Below are 21,619 nucleotides of genomic sequence, written 5' to 3' on the forward strand. Positions count from 1 at the left end.
GTAACCAAGCAGCATCCTGTGGAGCCTTCCCTGAACAGACCCTCTCCCGCATTTCCTCTGCTTTAGTTTCTCTCTGAAGTACCTAGATAATAATATTTGCTGCATATTTCCTAAGCTGTTTAATAGTTGCTAAAAACCCCACCACATGAAGGATGTTAACTATTTGATGACCATGAACTCCTAGTCCCCAGGCTTCATAGAGTCTAAGCATTGATAATGTTAGCTATTAATGTGGCACCACCCTTTGATACCACCCCATTCAGATCAGTTCAGTTCAGTCACTCAGTCATGTCCGACTCTTTGCAACCCCATGAATCGCAGCACGCCAGGCCTCCCTGTCCATCACCAACTCCTGGAGTTCACTCAGAATCGCGTCCATCGAGTCAGTGATGCCATCCAGCCATCTCATCCTCTGTCGTCCCCTTCTTCTCCTGCCCCCAATCCCTCCCAGCATCAAAGTCTTCTCCAGTGAGTCAACTCTTCACATGAGGTGGCCAAAGTACTGGAGTTTCAGCTTTAGCATCAGTCTTTCCAAAGAAATCCCAGGGCTGATCTCCTGGGATTACTTCACCTCTAACCAGAGAATTGTGCACAAGACCCTACAACCCACCTCCTTCAGTTGGTCTTTAAGGATGCTTTCCTGAAACCTATCAGGACTTCTAGTCTTTTGAGCAGCAGCTGTCCTGAACCCCTAGCTTGACACCCTACAGTAAATGTTGCATCTCCTTCACTACAACCTGATGTCAGACTGGCTTTACTGCACACAGGCAAGCAGTTCCAAGCTTGGTTGGGAACAGAAACTATGAATTAAAAATTAAAAAAAAAATTTGATCTAGACTTGCTGGTGGCTAAATTGAAATATACCTGTATACTGTTGTGATGCAAGTATGCTAAAGGTATCTAATCCTAGTCATTTACTGTAACCCAAATGCACTTTAAAAAGAAAAGCAAAATCCCATTGAGTTTGGGCAATACTTTAATTCTGTGTTTATGAAGCTGAATTCCCCTTGGCTAAAACTTTCAGTACAGAAAAGGAGGTGTCTTGAAGATAATCACAAGTATAAATGTCTCAAGGGAGTATAGTTCAGGGCAGTGGGCAGGAGATGGAAAATGATTAGAGAAAGAGGGAGGATTCAGGCCAGGAGTCTGAAAAGCTTTTCTCGAAATTTTATTGTAGGTGGAACTGCAGAACACTTGAATGATGAGTCATGAAGACTGTAAATAATGGAAGCTTTACAGTTTTAGATGATCTATGATAGCCTCCTTTGTTGTAGATTCTTTTGTTTGTTTGCTTTTAATCAGAACCACAAGGCTCATGGTTTTCGTCTGACTATTGGATCATTCACATATATTTAATAAATTCTGCTTCAGTGTTATTCTAGAGAGTCAATCAAAAATGGCATATTTTCTTAGAAATAAACAAGATTTCCCCCAGCTTTAAAGACAGGCAGTTTATATTTAGCTACAAACTATAGAGTCACTAAACTCAAAGAAGTTAACTATATAAACATTAATGACCTAGACTTTTATTCAGGAGAAAACAGCATTTTTTAAGAACCTGGATCTTGTATACACAATGGTCTATTATCAATTTAAAAGTGTGGGCAACATTATTCTAAGAATGCGATATAGCTATCTGCTGATAAAATCAGAGAATCCAACAGATAGTCTGCATTTCTATTCCCTAGCATGAATAAATAAATACATTAGCTAGCAAATGTTAATGACCACTCACAATAAATAGAATTCACAGATAAAATCTGCATTAAAAGATCATTAGCATTGGGGATAGGAAGCAAGACACTATGGAAATGAGTTTTAAAAGCTCAATTCTCTCATTCTGTCTTCTGGGAGTGAGATACATACCTCAAGATATAAATAAATCCACAGGGTAATTTTAGTGGCAGATGGGGTAACATTTCTTTTCTGCATTTGTAATTAGGGAAAGGGAGTTTAGATCTCAACCACAGAACCGGTCTAAGTCTCATGGAGGTTTTATTGATATGGATGGAACACCTGCCTTGGAAGGTCCCATGTGCACGTGTGCCAAGTTGCTTCAGTCATGTCCGATTCTTTGCGACCCCATGGACTGTAGCCCACCAGGCTCCTCTGTCCATGGGATTCCCCAGACAAGAATACTGGAGTGGGCTGCCATGACCTCCTCCAGGAGATCTTCCAGACCCAGGATCGAACCCACATCTTTATTTCCTGAGTTGGCAGGTGGGTTCTTTACCACTAGCACCACCTGGGAAGCCTCGGATGATCCTACACCAGATGTCATCTTTACACAGCAGAAAGTACTACCGTTTTGCTTTCAGTTCAAATCAGCCTTTGGTTTGGGATGGTCTGATATAATTTTCTCTGTCTTTGTCTCTTTTTGTCACTTTCCATCTCTATTTTTTTTCTCTCTGTCTCAAACTCTGTTTCCTAATGTTTTTGACCAATTTTCTGAAACCATGTATTAGTTCAGAATTATTTAGAGCTTGTCATTTATTCTGTCCATTTTTATGGAAATCCTGGCATGATTCAGCTATAGGTGACTCCAGGTGCTGACAGAACTGTTGTGAACCTTGCAAGACAAAAATCTCCAGCTCTTGGGTGGGCTGCAGGAGGTATGTGATTTCAGAAGGAAGACGCACTTACATGCTGCCACCCAAATTTCTCTGGGGTTTCCCCACCCTTTTTGAGGAGCGCATTCTCCTTCATCATATCTGTCCATAACCCTTGCCATTTTCCAGACTATCAAGCATCCATACTCCTTCGTATGTAGCAATGTGTGTCTTGTTGGATGTATTACATCTTGTTGTTTTAGAAAATATTGTCTGGGTGCCGGCAGATGACTTCAGGTCCCAGGCTATCTCATTTCCTCCTGAAGGATTCTACTCCCTTTAACTTGAGGGTTAGCATACTATATAAAATGGACAGGCCATTGCCTAGAGAAGCCAGGAGGAGAAGGAATTCGGGTTCCCTCCTTGGGGAATTTATTTTTCAATGCACGGCAGAGGAAGAGATGTGGAGAGAGCTGGGAGCAAGCATGGCAGGAGGGGTTCAAGCACGGTGGGGAAAAGTTGAATCAAAGCAGCAATGTAAAAGGGAGCTCCAGTTAGGTATATTACTGCATCTAGGGGCCAGGAGCCCTCTGTCTGGTGGCCCCTGTCTAGTTCTTTGCTTTCCTCTGTTCTCGCGTGCTCACTGAAGGCAGACGGGAGGCCACAGGCCAGTCTCCAGGAAGAGGCTGCTTTCCCCTCCAATCTAAACAAGAGTTACTGGGTTGGATGCTGGGGAGAGTAGAGATGAATCCACACATTAATGAGTCTGGTTAGGGGTGCATGAGGAGCTTGAAGTGGCAAATGACATACATAGAGGGGTGAGCTTATCATTGGTAAAGTAGGTATCTATCTGGGAGGGCGACAGAGTTTTCCTTCTCCTGTGAAGAGAAGGAGTCATTGGACCTGGAGAACTGTTTGGTTCCGAAGGTCTGTAAGCTCTCTACACCCCATATCAGTATGATCACCAAGTTCCACTATTAGAAGTGGCATGCTTCTATTGGGTTCAGAGATCAAGGTGAGATTAAGGTCCTTCTTCACTGGCACAAACTTGAGCTCAGGAACACTCTCTTGGGGGTGGGAATGACATGCAACAATTAGATTATTTCTTGAGGCAAAATGCTGGAAAAATCAACTACTGATTTTTCTCTTCAAGTTCCACTTCCTTTGTCATCCTCTCCCCAACCCCTCTTTAAAAGAAGGGCTAAGAGAAGGGCCCACCCCATCATTGATTCCCATCCTCTAGACCCAGCAGGGGCAAAAGAGCTCTTTCCCCAGTAGAGCTGGTTGAGCAATGTGGCAAGTTACAAGCAAGAACATAACAGCAAAAATAGAAAATAAGAGTCCGATCCACTCATCACTTTTTACTTATCTGCTAGTGTTGCTTGTCTTCTGAATAAGTATTGTAGACTTTCCACTGGCCCAAAGGTATATTGTTCCTCTTGTGACCTGTGGAGTTTTTAGAAGTAAGTGTTTTAGTCCAGATAACTGTACCCAACTAGTGATCCCTTGTAATGTGGCGGGAATGCACATGGTTAAAATTATTTTATAATGCCCCTCCCATTTTGTAAATAGTTTGTCTTTAGGATCTCCCTCTTGGAAGTCTTAAGATCTTGATCTTCAGGGTTTACTTGTGAAGGGGGCTGCCCCTCCCATTTTATCCGTGGTGGGAGGTGGCAGTGTCTTATTGGCCTAACCCAAGATTGCCTTCTGAATTTGCCCCAGATTGATAATATATCATAGGATCCAGCTCACTTCTTCATGTAGTAGAATGTCAGTAGTAGGAAAGGCTTTCCATAGGTCATCTCAAATGGGCTGAGCTGCAGATTATTCTTTGGGGTGGATGCACTCTGACCAGTCAAAGTGAAGTGAAAGTTGCTCAGTCGTGTCCAACTCTGTGCAACCCCAAGGACTATACAATCCAGGCCAGAATCCTGGAGTGGGTAGCCTTTCCCTTCTCCAGGGGATTTTCCCAACCCAGGGATAGAACCCAGGTCTTCTGCATTGCAGGCGGTTTCTTTACCAGCTGGGCCACAAGGGAAGTGAATTGGTCCAATTCTCATGTGTAGCTGGTAACTTATCCCTAGGGCTGCCAAGATTGCCTGTGTGATCTTTGCTACAAAAGAGGGCCCATTATCATTCTGTAGGGACTTTGGAAGACCAAACAGAGGAGGTTTTTCCTTTTGCAGGGACTTATGGACTTGAGATGCTTTTTCAGATCCAGTGGGGAATGCCGGGGTCCAGCCCCGGTGGATCCAGGGAATTCAAAGGTGGGGACGGAGACGGTGTCTTTGGAAAAATACATATTTAATCACAGATATAGAGAGATTAGAAATGGATAGTGTAGTAGGAAGATTAGTGGAGAAAAAGAGGCTGAATAACTTGGATTACGTGGAATAGCATCCATGCTCCAGATGGGAATTCGGCCAGAAAAACGGGAGCAAGAAAGAAGCGACATGGGGGAATCAGTCTTTCCAGAAACTGATCCGATTTCTTTATTTGGGGGTTTGCTAATATACCTTTTGTTACACATAGGGATGAATACAGAGTCACGCGGGAGTCAGCAGTCCTGACCTTTATCAAAATCAGGTGCTTCACATAAATGTATAAAAAAGGTACATCATCTTCTGGCCATGAGTGAGACCTGCTGACATTTTATGATCCTTTCTTTCTGATAACCAAAAAACTTATTTCTTCCAAGGGCGTTTTTTCTTAAACCAGGCACCACCCTCCAAATAAAGTTACATTCCTATAGGGTGAGGGTGTAGTGAATTACAGTCAAGAAAGGAATTTATTTAACCCAAGGTTAACATGATTAGTCTTAAAGGTTAATACTTATTTCTCCTATATGTTAGTTATATTCATTATAAGGGTAGGGAACATGGAGATTTAGCAGCAAACATCAGCCCAACAAATGAAAATCCTTTCACTAATGTTCCCCTTAAGATCTATTTAGTCTTAAGATAGTGATAAAGTTACATTTTTACATAACAAGGACACAGTGATTTATAACAAAGCACAGTGATCTATTACAAAAGAGAAAATTCATTAACTCAAAAAGTCTAGTATTGCTAACCTTAAAACTACTGTATTTCCTTTTCTATATTCCAAATACCTTGATTCATATATTCCCAGGTGCCTAAGGATATGGAGGCCTGGCGGCAATCGTTGACTCAACAAGAAGAAAAAGCCCTATGCTAATTAAGACTCTGAAAATACTCCAAAACTCTCTGTGCTGTTTATGGTTAAGAGGTAGCAAACAATCATGTGCATAGTGGCAGGAGTATGGATAATCCTGTCACACAAGCTAGTCTGTCAGCAGAGAGGTTTGACCTGAGACAACCTTGTCCCACCCAGAGCAGGGAATTAGCAGCAATTATTGACACAACAAATGAAAAACCCTTCACCAATATAATTCCTAACCAACCCCTATACTAATAATTTCCAACTCCCCAAAAGAATTTGCCTTTAGTAAGTCTAAAACATCTCGTGCCTCTCAGATTGGGAGGCTGTAAACAATCACATGTGGCCGGATGAACCTATACAGGCGGGCTAGATAACCTTCAGAGGAGTCCGTAAGCTGAAACACTCTTGTCACGCCCAGGAATTTTTATTGACTTGGAGCTGCACGTTTACTCCTTCTCCAAGAGAAACGGTTATGGGGGAGAGCCCCCTGTAGAGTCAGAGGTGTAGGTGAGAGCATAAAACAGACTCTGGTTTTGGGGTTAGATGCTCAGGAACAGGGGGTTTCTTGAGGCTAGATCACGCCTTTGCGTATGCCAAGCCTCCTTCCTCATGACCTTTGCCATGGGTGGGGTTCCTCACGCTGGCCCCCAGCAGGGGAAGGCTCAAATCCAACCCATGAAGGCGTCAACTAATACCAGGAGACATCTGAATTCTGACTGTGGAGCTGTTTAGGTGGAATCTAACTGCCAATCTTCCCGAGTATGTCCCTCAGTGTGAAGTAACCAGGAGGGGATTGGGTGAGCCTGCAAGTGATTATGGGCAACAAATCACAGGCAAGAGTCACTTGTTTTACTGTTCCCTTAAGTCCCTTCCCTGAAAAGGTCTTTTGCCCCAAGTCCCATTGTGAATCTGTCATACAGTGGGAGACATCATGCAAACTCCTGGTGAGCTTCCACTTTTGGGCCTCAGGGATGAGCAGCTTGTCATCCTTCATATACTAGATGATGTTTCTTTTCTCATAGCTCCATTGTTTAGCCTTTTCTTGTTACTGGGAGGAATCCTGAGGAAGGCTAGGGAGCCCCGGGGGAGGGGGGCTAATTACCAAGGCTATGATCTGCTCAAGCTCTAGTAATCAACCAAGCTGCCCTTTTTGCAGTTTGATCAACTTTGCTGTTTCCTTAGCTTCCAAACTGCCCGTCTTTTGACGGCCTCTACAGTGGACTACCTGCATCAGGAGCTGCATGGCTTCTAATAGGGCCAGGATCAAATCCTTCCATTTTAATGGAAGAATTTCTAGCAGCTCACATTCTTCTTTTTCCAAACGGCAGCAAGAACATGTAATACATGGAACTAATATTTAGAATCAGAATACATATTTAATTTCTTATTATACCTTAATTGCAGCACTCTCATTAATGCAATTAGCTTGGCTTTCTGGACTGAGGTCTAGGGTGGCAGGACCTTGGCTTCTGCGAATTTAATTAGACTCATTATGACATAATCTGCCTTTTCAGGTTTCCATTTCTACAAATCTGCTCCCATCAGTAAACCACTCGACCTCAATGCTGTTAAGAGGTTCATCTAGAAGATCGGACTTGCTGGAGTAAGTTTGATCTATAGTCTCTGTACACTCATGCAATAAATCTTCATTCTTAAGACCTGGAAGCAGAGTTGCAGGGTTCAAAGTATGATGCACCTTTAAGGTAACAGGGGTGTCCTTTAGTAGAAGCTACTATTTAGTTAACCTTCCCCTGGTCAACCAATGATGTCCTTTAACTTCTAACCACAGATTGTTATCTAATGAGGGGTTAATACATCTAAGTGTTGTCCCAGGGTGAGCTTAGAAGCCGCATACACCAACGCTGCTGTGGCTGCTACTGCCCTCAGGCAGCTGGGCCATCTCAGGGCCGCTGAGTCCAGTTGTTTTGCAAAGTATGCCATGGTTTCTGATCTGGTCCCTGCTTTGGTGTTAGAAATTCCAGGGCTATTCCTGATTTCTCATGAATATACAGGGTAATGGATTTGTCTAATTTTGGAATCCCCAGTGCTGCTCATCTACTCAGTTCAGTCTCTAGAGTCTTGAAGGCCAACTAGTGGTACCCCCTTCCAAAGGAAAGAAGGGTTCCCTTTCTTCTCCCTTTAGAGCCACATATAAAGGCTTTGCTATAAGGCCCTAATCTGGAATACAGTTACAACAGGATCCAGCCATCCCTAGAAAGCCCTGGAATTGCCTCCATGTGGTTGGAAGTGGTAATGCACTACTTGTTATTTTCACAAATCTGTGGCTGGATGGCACCACTGACTCGATGGACGTGAATCTGAATGAACTCCAGGAGTTGGTGAAGGACAGGGAGGCCTGGCATGCTGCGACTCATGGGGTCTCAAAGAGTCGGGCACGACTGAGCGACTGAACTGAACTGAACTGATGGCCACGGCTCAAGCTCCTGGGATCAAAACAAATTCTAAACATTGAACCCTTCACTTGAGGCCTGAGTCTTGGTTAGGGAGACTTACTATCCCCTTTCTCAAAAAATTTAGAACCTTGCCTCTTGAGAAACCTGTATGCAGGTCAGGAAGGAACAGTTAGAACTGGACATGGAACAACAGACTGGTTCCAAATAGGAAAAGGAGTACGTCAAGGCTATATATTGTCACCCTGCTTATTTAACTTATATGCAGAGTACATCATGAGAAATGCTGGACTGGAGGAAGCACAAGCTGGAATCAAGATTGCCTGAAGAAATGTCAATAACCTCATATATGCAGATGACACCACCCTTATGCCAGAAAGTGAAGAACTAAACAGTCTCTTGATGAAAGTGAAATAGGAGAGGGAAAAAGTTGGCTTAAAGCTCAACATTCAGGAAATGAAGATTATGGCATCCAGTCCCATCACTTCATGGCAAATAGATGAAGAAACAGTGGAAACAGTGGCTGACTTTATTTGGGGGGGCTCCAAAATCACTGCAGATGGTGATTGCAGCCATGAAATTTTAAGACGCTTACTCCTTGAAAGGAAAGTTATGACTAACCTAGATAGCATATTAAAAAGCAGAGACATTACTTTGTCAACAAAGGTCCATCTAGTCAAGGCTATGGTTTTTCCAGTGGTCATGTATGGATGTGAGAGTTGGACTGTGAAGAAAGCTGAGCACCAAAGAATTGATGCTTTTGAACTGTGGTGATGGAGAAGACTCTTGAGAATCCCTTGGACTGCAAGGAGATCTAACCAGTTCATCCTAAAGCAGATCAGTGCTGGGTGTTCGTTGGAAGGACTGATGCTAAAGCTGAAACTCCAATACTTTGGCCACCTGATACAAAGAGTTGACTCCTTGGAAAATACTCTGATGCTGGGAGGGACTGGGGGCAGGAGAAGAAGGGGATGAGAGAGGATGAGATGGTTGGATGGCATCCCTGACTCAATGGGCATGGGTTTGGATAAACTCTTGGAGTTGGTGATGGACAGGGAGGCCTGGCGTGCTGCAGTTCATGGGGTCGCAAAGAGTTGGGCACGACTGAGTGACTGAACTGAACAATATTCTGATCTGACTCTTCTGTCTCACTACTTCTCAGTAGGTCATCAACATATTGTAATAGTTCCATTTTTCAAGCTCAGTTCCCTACTTTCTTTGCCAATGTACCTCCCCAAAAGTGGAAGTTATCCACAAAATCCCATGGCAGTATTGCCCAGCTGTACTGAGTATCCTCCAGAATGTCAGTGTCCATCCACTCAAAGTCAAAGAGATATCGTGAATCTTGATATTGTTGTACGGGAAAACAGAATAATGCATCATAAGGCCCAACACAGAGAAATACTGAGCATCCCCTGGGCACCTGGGTGAGTAGAGTGTATCAGTTTGGCACCACTGGGTGAACGGGGATGACTATTTCATTCACTGCCCATAAGTTCTGCACAAACCAAGCTTTTTGGATGTGGAGAACTGGAATGCTGGAAGGAGACTAGGACTGAATGTGTCCATGTTTGAGAAATTTAGTGAGCAGTGGTTGGATTGCCTCAGGACTTCAGGCTTCATAGGGTACTTCCTTTTCCAGGGATATTTCTCCTGGGCTTTAATCTTCTATCAGGGAAATTGCTTTGCTCTTTCTGATGCTGAATTAAGCTAAACCACTGGATCCACTTGTTCTCTCATTTGGTGGCAATATCTCATTGATTAGCAGACAGGTCATCTGAGGACTAATAGATGAATTCCAAGGAACAGATGTATTCTGTGTTCTGGTTTCCTGCTTTCTTGAACTTCCCCTTGTCCTAAGAAAACACTGACTCCTAATTTATTTAGGTCTTCTCTTCAAAGGAGGGGTAGAGGGCATTGTCATATACAAAAGAGGAATAAGTAGTAATAATAGGCCTGATTCCCAGGTGAGTGGAGATGTAAACCACCTTACCTGAGGTCATCCATCCCCTCCCATCACAGGACATTCAGGGTTGCAGAGAGGTCAGGCTGGCCAGGTCAGAACAGAGAAGCAGCTCCAGTGTCCTACAAGGGAATTTAGTTCTCCTACCTGCCACATCAAAGATGACCAGAGGCTCTGCTGGAGTGATGAGGGTGGACTAGTAGGATCTCCTGCCAGAGTGCTGGGATCTGGCATCCAGAGATTCATCCAGAATGAAGCTGGCCTCGGTTGTTCTTCAGGTGCTAAAGATATTCCCTCTGCCACTGTCCCTCATTCTAAGAAAAGGGGTCCTGATTCCAACCTAGACAACTCCTTGACGGTCCATCTGGTGTTGGCTTCCTAGGGGTCCCTTGGGTGGGTCAAAGAAGTCAAAAGCTCCATTTTCATTATTAACCTCCTATCTTTGTTGGCCTCTTCTGTTAAGTCTGAGATACTAAGGCTTCCCTAGTGGCTCAGAGGTAAAAAAAAATCCTCCTGCCAAAGCAGGAGGAATGGTTTGATCCCTGAATCAGGACGATTCCCCTGGAGAAGACAATGGCAACCCACTCCAGTATTCTTGCCTGGGAAATCTTATGGACAGAGAAGCCTGGTAGGCTGAAGTCTGTGGGATCTCAAAACGCGAAAACTACTCAGTAACTAAACCACCACCCATATGAGTAATATCAGTCAGTTCAGTTCAGTTCAATCACTCATTTGTGCCCAACGCTTTGTGACTCCATGGGCTGCAGCATGCCAGGCCTCTCTGTCCATCACCAACTCCCAGAGCTTGCTCAAACTCATGTCCATTGAGTCCATGATGCTATCTAACCATTTCATCCTTTGTCATCCCCTTCTCCTCCCGTCTTCAATCTTTCTCAGCATCAGGGTCTTTTCCAGTGAGTCAGTTCTTCCCATCAGGTGGCCAAAGTATTGGAGTTTCAGCTTCAGCATCAGTCCTTCCAATAAATATTCAGGACTAATTTCCTTTAGGATGGACTGGTAGGAGTAATACAATGTTCTTCTATTAAATCTGGGTTATCATAGACTTTAAAGTCTTCCTCTGCCAAGACTGAAAACAGGGTCTGGGCCCAGCCTTAAGCTTTGGCAACTGTCTCCTGATGTCAGGAGAGGCCTGGATGATAAAATGCATGACTAAGAGCCACCTCCTCTCTGCAGACTCAGGGTCTGCACTGGTGGCTTTCCTAAAGGCCTCTGTCACCTGACTCAGGAAGACCAGCAGATTTTCATCCTCTTGTGTAGTTTCTCCAGTCTTCTCATAATTTACCAGTTTCACCAAACACTTCCCCATTCCTTCTAATAAACAAGTAATATAGTGTTTCATCCTGGCCTGACCTACACGATCCTTGTAATCCCAGTGTGGGTTGGTGTCTTGAATGGCATCACTACCCATCTGATAAACCTGGTGGTGTGGATTGGTGGCTTGTAGGCTATCAGTTTATCCCCTGGCCTTCCTGCAAATGAAGTATGCATTCCTTGTGATCCCTGTGTACCAGTGGGGCAGAACAACTGTGACATCCTGCTAGGTCAGGAAGAATGTTAACGCTAGGCTGATAAATCTGTTCCTGAACTTGTCAGGATTATCAAGAACCTGTCAGACCTCTCTTTGTAGATTATGCATCAAAAAGGGGTCATGCACCCCAGTAATCCCTCTGTTCCCATCAGCTACCTCATAGAGAGTATAGCTTGTGGGACAAAAGTGGGGGCTAACTTTGAACCTGACTGGAGCCTCACTGGGGACAGCACTGGGAACTCTGATTTGAAGATTTCTGGCTAACACAGTAAGGTAGGGGTTCTGGGGTTCTAGTACTGAAGATGATGTTAAAGGGGAAGGAGTGGGAACTTGAGAAAGAGGCTCATGTACCAATGGCCAGTTGGTGGGTAAAGAAGGGGGTCCATGAAGAAATCTTGCTCTGAATCTTTTGGGGATGAAACAGAACTAGAGGCCATGAACACATGGCAGGAGCCCTCAGACCCAGGTCCTGATAGGGCTTCATGAAGGGCTACATGCAATCAATTCTTCCCAGTTTTGAGACCAATTGCAAATCAGGTCCAGTTGTAAAATGGTTTTAAAATTAAGCAGTCCATTTTGGGCCACTTTTCCACTTAGAGCATATTAGGTTCAAGTTATACAACAAAATAAAGGGAGCTTGCTCCTTTTTAAGCCATCTAAAATCTGTATGCAGGTCAGGAAGCAACAGTTAGAACTGGACATGGAACAACAGACTGGTTCCAAATAGGAAAAGGAGTACGTCAAGGCTGTATATTGTCACCCTGCTTGTATAACTTATATGCAGAGTACATCATGAGAAACGCTGGGCTGGAAGAAACACAAGCTGGAATCAAGATTGCCAGGAGAAATATCAATAACCTCAGATATGCAGATGACACCACTCTTATGGCAGAAAGTGAAGAGGAACTAAAAAGCCTCATGATAAAAGTGAAAGAGGAGAGTGAAAAAGTTGGCTTAAGGCTCAACATTCAGAAAACAAAGATCATGGCATCTGGTCCCATCACTTCATGGGAAATAGAGGGGGAAACAGTGGAAACAGTGTCAGAATTTATTTTTTTTGGGTTCCAAAATCACTGCAGATGGTGACTGCAGCCATGAAATTAAAAGGCACTTACTCCTTGGAAGAAAAGTTATGACCAACCTAGATAGCATATTCAAAAGCAGAGACATTACTTTGCTGACTAAGGTCCGCCTAGTCAAGGCTATGGTTTTTCCTGTGGTCATGTATGGATGTGAGAGTTGGACTGTGAAGAAGGCTGAGCGCCGAAGAATTGATGCTTTTGAATTGTGGTGATGGAGAAGACTCTTGAGAGTCCCTTGGACTGCAAGGAGATCCAATCAATCCATTCTGAAGGAGAGCAGCCCTGGGATTTCTTTGGAAGGAATAATGCCAAGGCTGAAACTCCAGTACTTTGGCCACCTGATGCGAAGAGTTGACTCATTGGAAAAGACTCTGATGCTGGGAGGGAGGACAACAGAGGATGAGATGGCTGGATGGCATCACTGACTCGATGGACTTGAGTGGGAGTGAACTCCGGGAGTTGGTGATGGACAGGGAGGCCTGGCATGCTGCGATTCATGGGGTTACAAAGTGTCGGACACGACTGAGCGACTGAACTGAACTGAATTTCCACTGTCGCAGCTTGTTAAGAACGCAACCCAAGTGGGCATCTTTGGGGATTCCTGGGATATTTCCCACTTCTCTGCTTCTTACAACCCATGATTAATGGTTCAGGAGGAGAAGGGGGCCCCGAGACCATGCAAAAGCCTTCATTACCTGATCGCTTCTGGTCCCAAAAACTGAAGAAGGGAATGAAGGAGTGACAAGCTAGGGAGGACAGAGAGGGAGCCTGTGGAGACACAAGGTTTCATGACCAGAGGAGTTCCACTATTGTCTCAACTTTGTACCATGTCCAAGTCTCCCTCCTTTCTTATTGAAAAACAATGAATCAGGTGCCCAAGGAGGCAGGTGCATAAAGGAAAAACTGGGACTGACTGAGAAGTCTATGCGGGAATAGGCCCAAGTATTATCTAAATGGTCTTCACAGAGGCAACTGTGAGAGTTTCTAGGGTAAAAGAGCTCAAGAGAAAGATGCCAAAGGTGATCAGAGAATTGTCCTATTGGTAGGTGAGAGGGTAGACAAGGAAAACATCAGGAGGTAATGTAGAGGCCACTGTTTCTGCATCTACTTGCCATGAAGTGATAGGACCAGATGCCATGATCTCAGTTTTCTGAATATTGAGATTTAAGCCAACTTTTTCACTCTCCTCTTTCACTTTCATCAAGAGGCTCTTTTGTTCTTCTTCACTTTCTGCCATAAAGGTGGTATCATCTGCATATCTGAGGTTATTGATATTTCTCCTGACAATCTTGATTCCAGCTTGTGCTTCCTCCAGTCCAGCATTTCTCATGATGTACTTTGCATATAAGTTAAATAAGCAGGGTGACAATATACAGCCTTGGAATACACCTTTCCCTACTTGGAACCAGTCTGTTGTTCCATGTCCAGTTCTAACTGTTGCTTCTTGACCTGCATACAGACTTCTCAGGAGGCAGGTCAGGTGGTCTGATATTCCCATCCGTTTGAGAATTTTCCACAGTTTGTGGTGATCCACACAGTCAAAGGCTTTGGCATAGTCAATAAAGCAGAAATGGATTTTTTTTTTTTTTTTTTTGTGGCACTCTCTTGCTTTTTCAATAATCCAATGGATGTTGGCAATTTGATCTCTGATTCCTCTGCCTTTTCTAAATCCAGCTTGAACATCTGGAAGTTTACAGCTGACATACTGTTGAAGCCTGGCTTGGAGAATTCTGAGCACTGCTTTACAAGCGTGTGAGATGAGTGCAATTTTGCGGTTATTTGAATGTTCTTTTGGCATCCGAAATCACTGCAGATGGTGACTGCAGCCATGAAATGAAAAAACGCTTACTCCTTGGAAGAAAAGTTATGACCAACCTAGATAGCATATTAAAAAGCAGAGACATTACTTTGCCAACAAAGGTCCGTCTACTCAAGGCTATGATTTTTCCAGTAGTCGTGTATGGATGTGAGAGTTGGACTATAAAGAAGGCTGAGCACCGAAGAATTGATGCTTTTGAATTGTGGTGTTGGAGAAGACTCTTGAGAGTCCCTTGGACTGCAAGAAGATCCAACCAGTTCATCCTAAAGGAAATCAGTTCTGAATATTCATTGGAAAGACTGCTGTTGAAGCTGAAACTCCAATACTGTGGCCACCTGATGTGAAGAACTAACTCATTTGAAAAGACCCTGATGCTGGGAAAGATTGAAGGCCAGAGGAGAAGGGGACCATAGAGGATGAGATGGTTGAACGGCATCTCTGACTCGATGGACATGAGTTTGAGTAAACTCTGGGAGTTGGTGATGGACAGGGAGTCCTGGCGTGCTGCAATTCATGGGGTCGCCAAGAGTTGTACAGGACTGAGCAACTGAACTGCACTGAATGTGGAGACAGGGCAGGTCTCCAGGATGGAGAAGGGTTCAGATATAAAGAGAAAAAAAGAAGAAATGGTGGGGTGGGGTGGCTGCCGTTTCACACACCTTCCCCACTCCCTGGGTGTCTACCCAGATAGTTCCAACCTGTGGTCTTTTCCACAAGGGACAGCAGAAGGGTCCCTTCCCTCCACCACGCCCTTTCTTTTCTTTGGTGATCAGCCCCAGAAACCAGTGCCGGTGTGAGCTTTAAACCGGCAACTGGGACTGTTACCCCTGATTGAGACTTTAACCCAGGAAACAGATGTTGAGAAGTTTGTGACGACCAGGCTTCCAGACACTACACAATAGTAAACTTGAATCTCTGCGGTTCTCAGAAACCTCCCATCAAGGAGAGCCCTCTGGACCCTGATCTGCCAGGTCCCGTGAGCCTCTCCCATCTCTGTCAACCCTCAGGGTGAACCAGCAACGGCCAGTGGGAGCGAGAGCTCACAGGCTGGAAGGAGTGGTGCTGGAGATGCGGGTCATCCGCTTTCTCAAAGGATATGACAGAAAAGCAGACGAGGAAAGAGAAAGGAGAAGTAGAAAGAGAGCGAAAGATTAGAAGAGCAAAAAGAGCAGCGCGGAAGGGTAAAGTGCTGCCTGAATGAGGACCGGATCTCCCTCAAGAAAGGTACTTACCAAGTGCGATGATGCTGAAGCACAAAGGTTAGGCTTGTTAGCACCCAGAAAGCTGCGTTTAGCTATCTAGATGAGACTTCCCCTGTCCAAACCTGGATAGGGCCAAAGGCCCTGCTGTGCTGGCTGAGTGCCCACAAATTACATTATTGATCAGATAGAAACCAACAAAAGGCCAGAGGAGAGAATGAAGGCAAGCCTTTACTGGGGCTTATAAAGCATAAAGGAGCCAAAGCGTGAGTCAGGAACCCAACTGTGGGCACTGGGTACACTTAATGAGGTGAAGGGGGGCAGACAACTGGTGGGAGCGGAGGGGGCTTCATCTGGGCCCCTGCCACTTCCCCATCCCAGAGCGCTGTGGACGGATCATGCGCAATCTTCCGCTTTTGCGCAGGGCTGGTGACGGTGGTGGAGGAGCTCGGAGGTTATGGTCACTCAGGAAGGTTATCAAGCACAAAGGCCATAAAGTCCCTAGGTACTTATTAGGCACACCCTTCCAGAGGTCTCATGCGGGGGACACAGAAGATTTTTCCTCTTGGCCTGTTTGAAGTCATCAGCCTGCTATATTTCAGTAGGTGTTGTCCAGGAGCATTTGTTCTGGCAAATTCCTGGCTTTCAGCTTCCCCTTGTTTAAGAAAGTGTTGTTTGGGTGCAAGTGTGTGGGCAGTGACATCCTGTTATTTTAGGAGGTTTTGCCTAGGCGCGGGTGTATATCCTCAGGTCCCAGCGATGTCAAGAGAAAGAATTTAAGCTCCTTATTGAGGCCAAACATTCAAACACTTTCTCTTGTGATCCCCAGTAACCAGAGTGTAGAAACAATTAGATGTACCCATAGAGACTATCTGGGGGAGTCATCTACAGAGGTAGGGAACACTTTAGCGTTTTTTCCTGGTGGTAGGGGGAGGCAGTATTGGGGCAGCAGCAGGCAAATCCAGAATGTGGAATGCAGCAGCCTAACAACTTCTACCTGGAACTGGTTTGAAGATGGTTCTACCCTCTCAGCGTCTAGTATAACACATCTATTTTGCAAAGACTGCTTCTTCAGCCTTCCTGTCAACCCGAGCTCTATTTTTTTTTTCCAGAAAAAATGTTTATTTTTGGTTATGCTGTGTTTGCAGTTGTTGCTCCAGCTTTTCTCTAGTTGCAAGTAGTTGGGGCTACTCTCTAGCTGCCATGCATGAGCTTCTCATTGTTGCAGAGCACAGGCTCTAGAGCCCACCAGCTTCAGTAGTTGCAGCAGGTGGGCTCAATAGTTGGGGCTCCCAAACTCTGGAGCACAGGCTCAATAGTTGTGTCACAGGTGGCTTAGCTGCTCCAAGGCATGTGAGGTCTTCCCGGATCGGGGGTGGAACTACATATCCCTTACCACTGAGCCACAAGGGAAGCCCACCAAGCTCTCTTTATCATCCATTTAATTCACATTTAAATTTTATAACTCCGACCAACTTCTAATCTTATATTGTGAGATCTTTACTGGTATGTAAATATTCCCACTGAAATGTTTAAATATTCCCCACTGATGTCCCTCCTTTTGTTGAAAACACTGAAGTATTCTTTTTGGTATAGGGGGAGATGCTGGTGAACTTGGGATGTCTGGGTACTAAAAGATCAAAGTACACTCTGAGTGTTCTGACCATTTATTGGCAACAGTCCTTGTGAGAATTTTAGTATCTTTCTGATAGTTGCTCATGCATTTTGAAAGTACACAAAGATCTTTATTTTCAAGGAGATTGTGAAGACATGGTTCAGTTCAGTTCAGTTCAGTCACTCAGTCGTGTCCGACTCTTTGCGAACCCATGAATCGCAGCATGCCAGGCCTCTCTGTCCATCACCAACTCCCCGAGTTCACTCAGACTCACGTCCATCGAGTCAGTGATGCCATCCAGCCATCTCATCCTCTGTTGTCCCCTTCTCCTCCTTCCCCCAATCCCTCCCAGCATCAGGGTCTTTTCCAATGAGTCAACTCTTCGCATGAGGTGGCCAAAGTACTGGAGTTTCAGCTTTAGCATTATTCCTTCCAAAGAAATCCCAGGGCTGATCTCCTTCAGAATGGACTGGTTGTATCTCCTTGCAGTTCAAGGGGCTCTCAAGAGTCTTCTCCAACACCACAGTTCAAAAGTATCAGTTTTTCAGATACTTTCAATTTTTTTCTCATCAAAAACTTTTTTCCAGATTGACTTAATTTAGAATGTTATTCAAAGCCTATTATCCAGGCTTTGAAAATGATAATGGGCAGTGTGAATGGAAGGGCCTTTTTCTCACCAAACTATGGAGATTTGGCTAGATTTTCTCCCTTTGTTTCTCACAATTGAATACTGTTACACCTCTCCAAATCCTTTTGCATGAACAGCAATTTCTGTACTTGTATTTGCAGTTCTCTTTGTTTCAAGACGTTTTGTCTTTCCTTTATTAGAGAAGATGTGTGATGTGTATATGTAAATATGTGATTTGGTTGATGGTTAAATATTAGGTGTGAAGAAGGACCAGAAACTATCTCTGAAGCAAAATGTTAGCATTTCCACTTCTGGAAACCTTTTGGTGATCTGGAGTAGAGTCTCTATGTCCTAGTAGCAAGAAAGGCAGTTTTCAACTGTTATGTACAATCAAAACTGTTTTGAATCCTTTTTAGCTGGCTTTTTCCACTCCTGTGATGCTACTGGTAAACTTGAAGGTGATCAATAATTCTTCATCAGTCCTTGCCTCCTCCATGGGTCTCTGTGACCTCGAAAGGAAACTTCTACCAAAGGATGAGATATCTAGTGGGTAGCCATTTACTTGGGTCATAGGCAGAGGACTCCTCTGCTCCCTGCTCCACCCTCATTGCTTTTTATTACCAGTAGAGTCTCCTGGAAAATCTCATGGATGGAGGAGCCTGGTAGGCTGCAGTCGATGGGGTCACTAAGAGTCGGACACGACTGAGTGACTTCACTTTCACTTTTCACTTTCATGCATTGGAGAAGGAAATGGCAACCCACTCCAGTGTTCTTGCCTGGAGAATCCCAGGGATGGGGGAGCCTGGTGGCTGCCGTCTATGGGGTCGCACAGAGTCGGACACGACTGAAGTGACTTAGCAGCCGCAGAGTCTCCTGAGTCTTCAGCGTAGTCAGCACCCGGAGTGACCTATTTCAATTCAACAGATATTTACTGAGTTGTATACATGAGTTAGCGCTATTCCTGTTGCTGTGGGTACACCTCAGAACAAAACTCATGTCCCTTGTCTATGACCTCTTGACACTCCAGTGAAGAAGAAAGGCAATAAACTGGGAAGGAAGTTGTGTAAATATTGATAGGGCGTGATAATAAGGAAGGTGGCCAGGAAAGGCCTTTGTGGGGAAATGACATTTGAAAAGAGATTTGAGCCTAGTGAGTCATGTGAACATATCTAGGGGGTGGGGGATGGTCCTGGATAAGTGACAGGAAGTACAGAAGCAATGCAGGGGGTGAGCGCAGAAGGCCAGCATGGTCAGAATGGAGTGAGCAAGTGACACGGATGAGACAACTGAGAGGGAGGTGGTCCACGACCAGATAATGTACACCCTATATAGGGTTTAATTGTATCTGAAGACTCACATATATTATGTCACATATATGAAAAATAAATTATTGTTATAGCATTAATAGTTTAGACATGTTCCTAAGTGAAAATTTAAATGTTTCTTTTATCCATAATCAATTTTAGCAATGATATCATTTTATCATATATAAAAATGTTTATGGATGTTTATGTATATGATATAGGCAGATAGATATCATGAACATTCTTCTAAACCATCCTTGTTGGGTTTATTTAAACCTGAAAACCAGCAACATGATCAGCAGTGAATGTGAGTGAATAAATACAAAGAAAACTCTCAGGCTGAGGCGTTTCTTAAGGTCACATCCAGCTTTATTTTTGAGTATAAAATATGTGTGAAATGCCCTTTGGAGATTGTCTCTTTAATCCAAAGAAAACCAAAAAAATAAATAAATAAATATTTGTGTTTGTATTTTTAGTGGGCATTAACCTTCAGGGAATTGAAAGAGGTTGAGGAATAAAGAGGCATTATATGAAATTAAATGTATTCAGCCAATTAGATGGTAAACAGTTTACCTGTTCTTTTCTTATTAAAATGTTTTCTCCACCTTAAAAATATTCTGGCATATAAACTCTGTAAACACAGGTAGGAATCTTGGTCTTGCAGAAACATAAATATGGATTTGCTCCCAAAATATATGCTGTTCTTTTCCCAAGGTATATTAACCAAAAAAGAAAAAAAGAAAACAAAAAACTAAAAACAACCTTTTTTTTTTTTTTAACCAAACAATTGCCTGTGTTGTCTAAAATCAGTACCCTTGGCCTTGCCTGGTCTAACACAGGTGATGTCACACTTAAGTTTAGAGAGAAATGGTTCCACTACTTAAATATCTCATAGAAAAATGACATTTCAAGTCAAAGAGATGATACTTACTCTGGATAGGGGACATGCTAGAAGCAAACCTTATACAAGGTTGAACATCTCTTAAGTTCTAACCTGCAGGCTCTCTGGGTATAAATTTTGCCAAAACTGTAGATATTATCCCAGATGTTGTAAATGTCTGCTGTGGAGATTTGAACACCTCTTTTTGCTTTTCCTCAGCCCCTACTAAAGCCAGCTCTTCCCTCCTCATGTCCTCTCTCCACACTCCCACCACCAACCCCCTGAGTCAGCTGCCACTAGAAATTTCCTCTGGAAAAGTTTTCATTTGAAACTTGCCTGCATAGAGTTGTTACAGTTAGTACAGTGCTAGATGTGACAAAATTTACTTTGGGGCATCAGAAAAGAAAAGTGAGAGTGGATGCAGACTGTCAAGAATAGCAAGACTTCTGGGGCTTTTTCCAGGTTGTAGAACCTGTAGAAGAGGACCTCTGTAGTTAAAGGTACTCTTATTCTCATCCCCGGACAGTAAAAAGCGCAGAAGGAATTCCAGAGTCTTTTCTAATGTGGAAACCACTTTTGAGATAAAAAGTAGGGCATCTCAAGTCAGAAACAGAGGCAATTACTTAGGAAAAGACATTTAGAACAGGATTCTTTGGACAAAGGTTTACCTCCTATATGGAGATAAATTATTAGCCCTGAAGAAAGATTTGTGGTTAAAAGTGAAAACAGTAATTAAAAAAAATGCCTCCATAGTACATATATGACCAGATGTCCTATTAGTTTACTAAGTGAGCAAAAAATTTCTTTGTGTTTTCTCTGAAAGTTCTCATGATATATGTATTTTTTTCAGTAATCATATTTTTAGTGATTCCAGCCTCCCGCATTGAAGGCAGACGTTTGAACCTCTGAGTCACTAGGGAAGCCCATTGTTATATGTAATGTGACATAAAGAAAATGAGTATTTCATTGGTATTTCTCTTTTTTAATTGAAATATAGTTGATTTATAGTGTTGTGTTAGTTTCAGATGTTAACAGCAGAGTGATTCAGTTATATACAGGTATTATTTTTCTTATATTTCCCTTGTAGGTTATTATAAACCACTGGGTGTAGTTCCTTGTGCTATACAGTAGGTCCTTATTGGTTATCTCTTTTATCAGTTCAGTTCAGTCAGTTCAGTTACTCAGTTGTGTCTGACTATTTGCAACCCCAGGGACTGCAGCACATTGGCCCTCCCTGTCCATCACCAACTCTCCGAGCTTACTCAAACTCATGTCCATCGAGTCCACTCCTTTCCTGATTTGGAACCAGTCTGTTGTTCCTTGTCCGGTTCTAACTGTTGCTTCTTGACCTGCATACAGATTTCTCAGGAGACAGGTAAGGTGGTCTATGTAAGAAACGCTGTGGGAAGAAAGAGCCACTCCTATGGACCGTTGATC

The 21,619-nt window shown here is 43.6% G+C and overlaps 1 pseudogene; it reads right to left on the reverse strand.

The window, feature by feature from the left end:
* Positions 1-2,988: 2,988 nt before the first annotated feature.
* On the reverse strand, positions 2,989-7,009 carry LOC138076293 (endogenous retrovirus group V member 2 Env polyprotein-like; annotated as a pseudogene).
* Positions 7,010-21,619: the final 14,610 nt, after the last annotated feature.

The sequence above is a fragment of the Capricornis sumatraensis genome, chromosome 3, assembly GCF_032405125.1.
Source record: "Capricornis sumatraensis isolate serow.1 chromosome 3, serow.2, whole genome shotgun sequence".
Classification (NCBI taxonomy): Eukaryota; Metazoa; Chordata; class Mammalia; order Artiodactyla; family Bovidae; genus Capricornis; species Capricornis sumatraensis.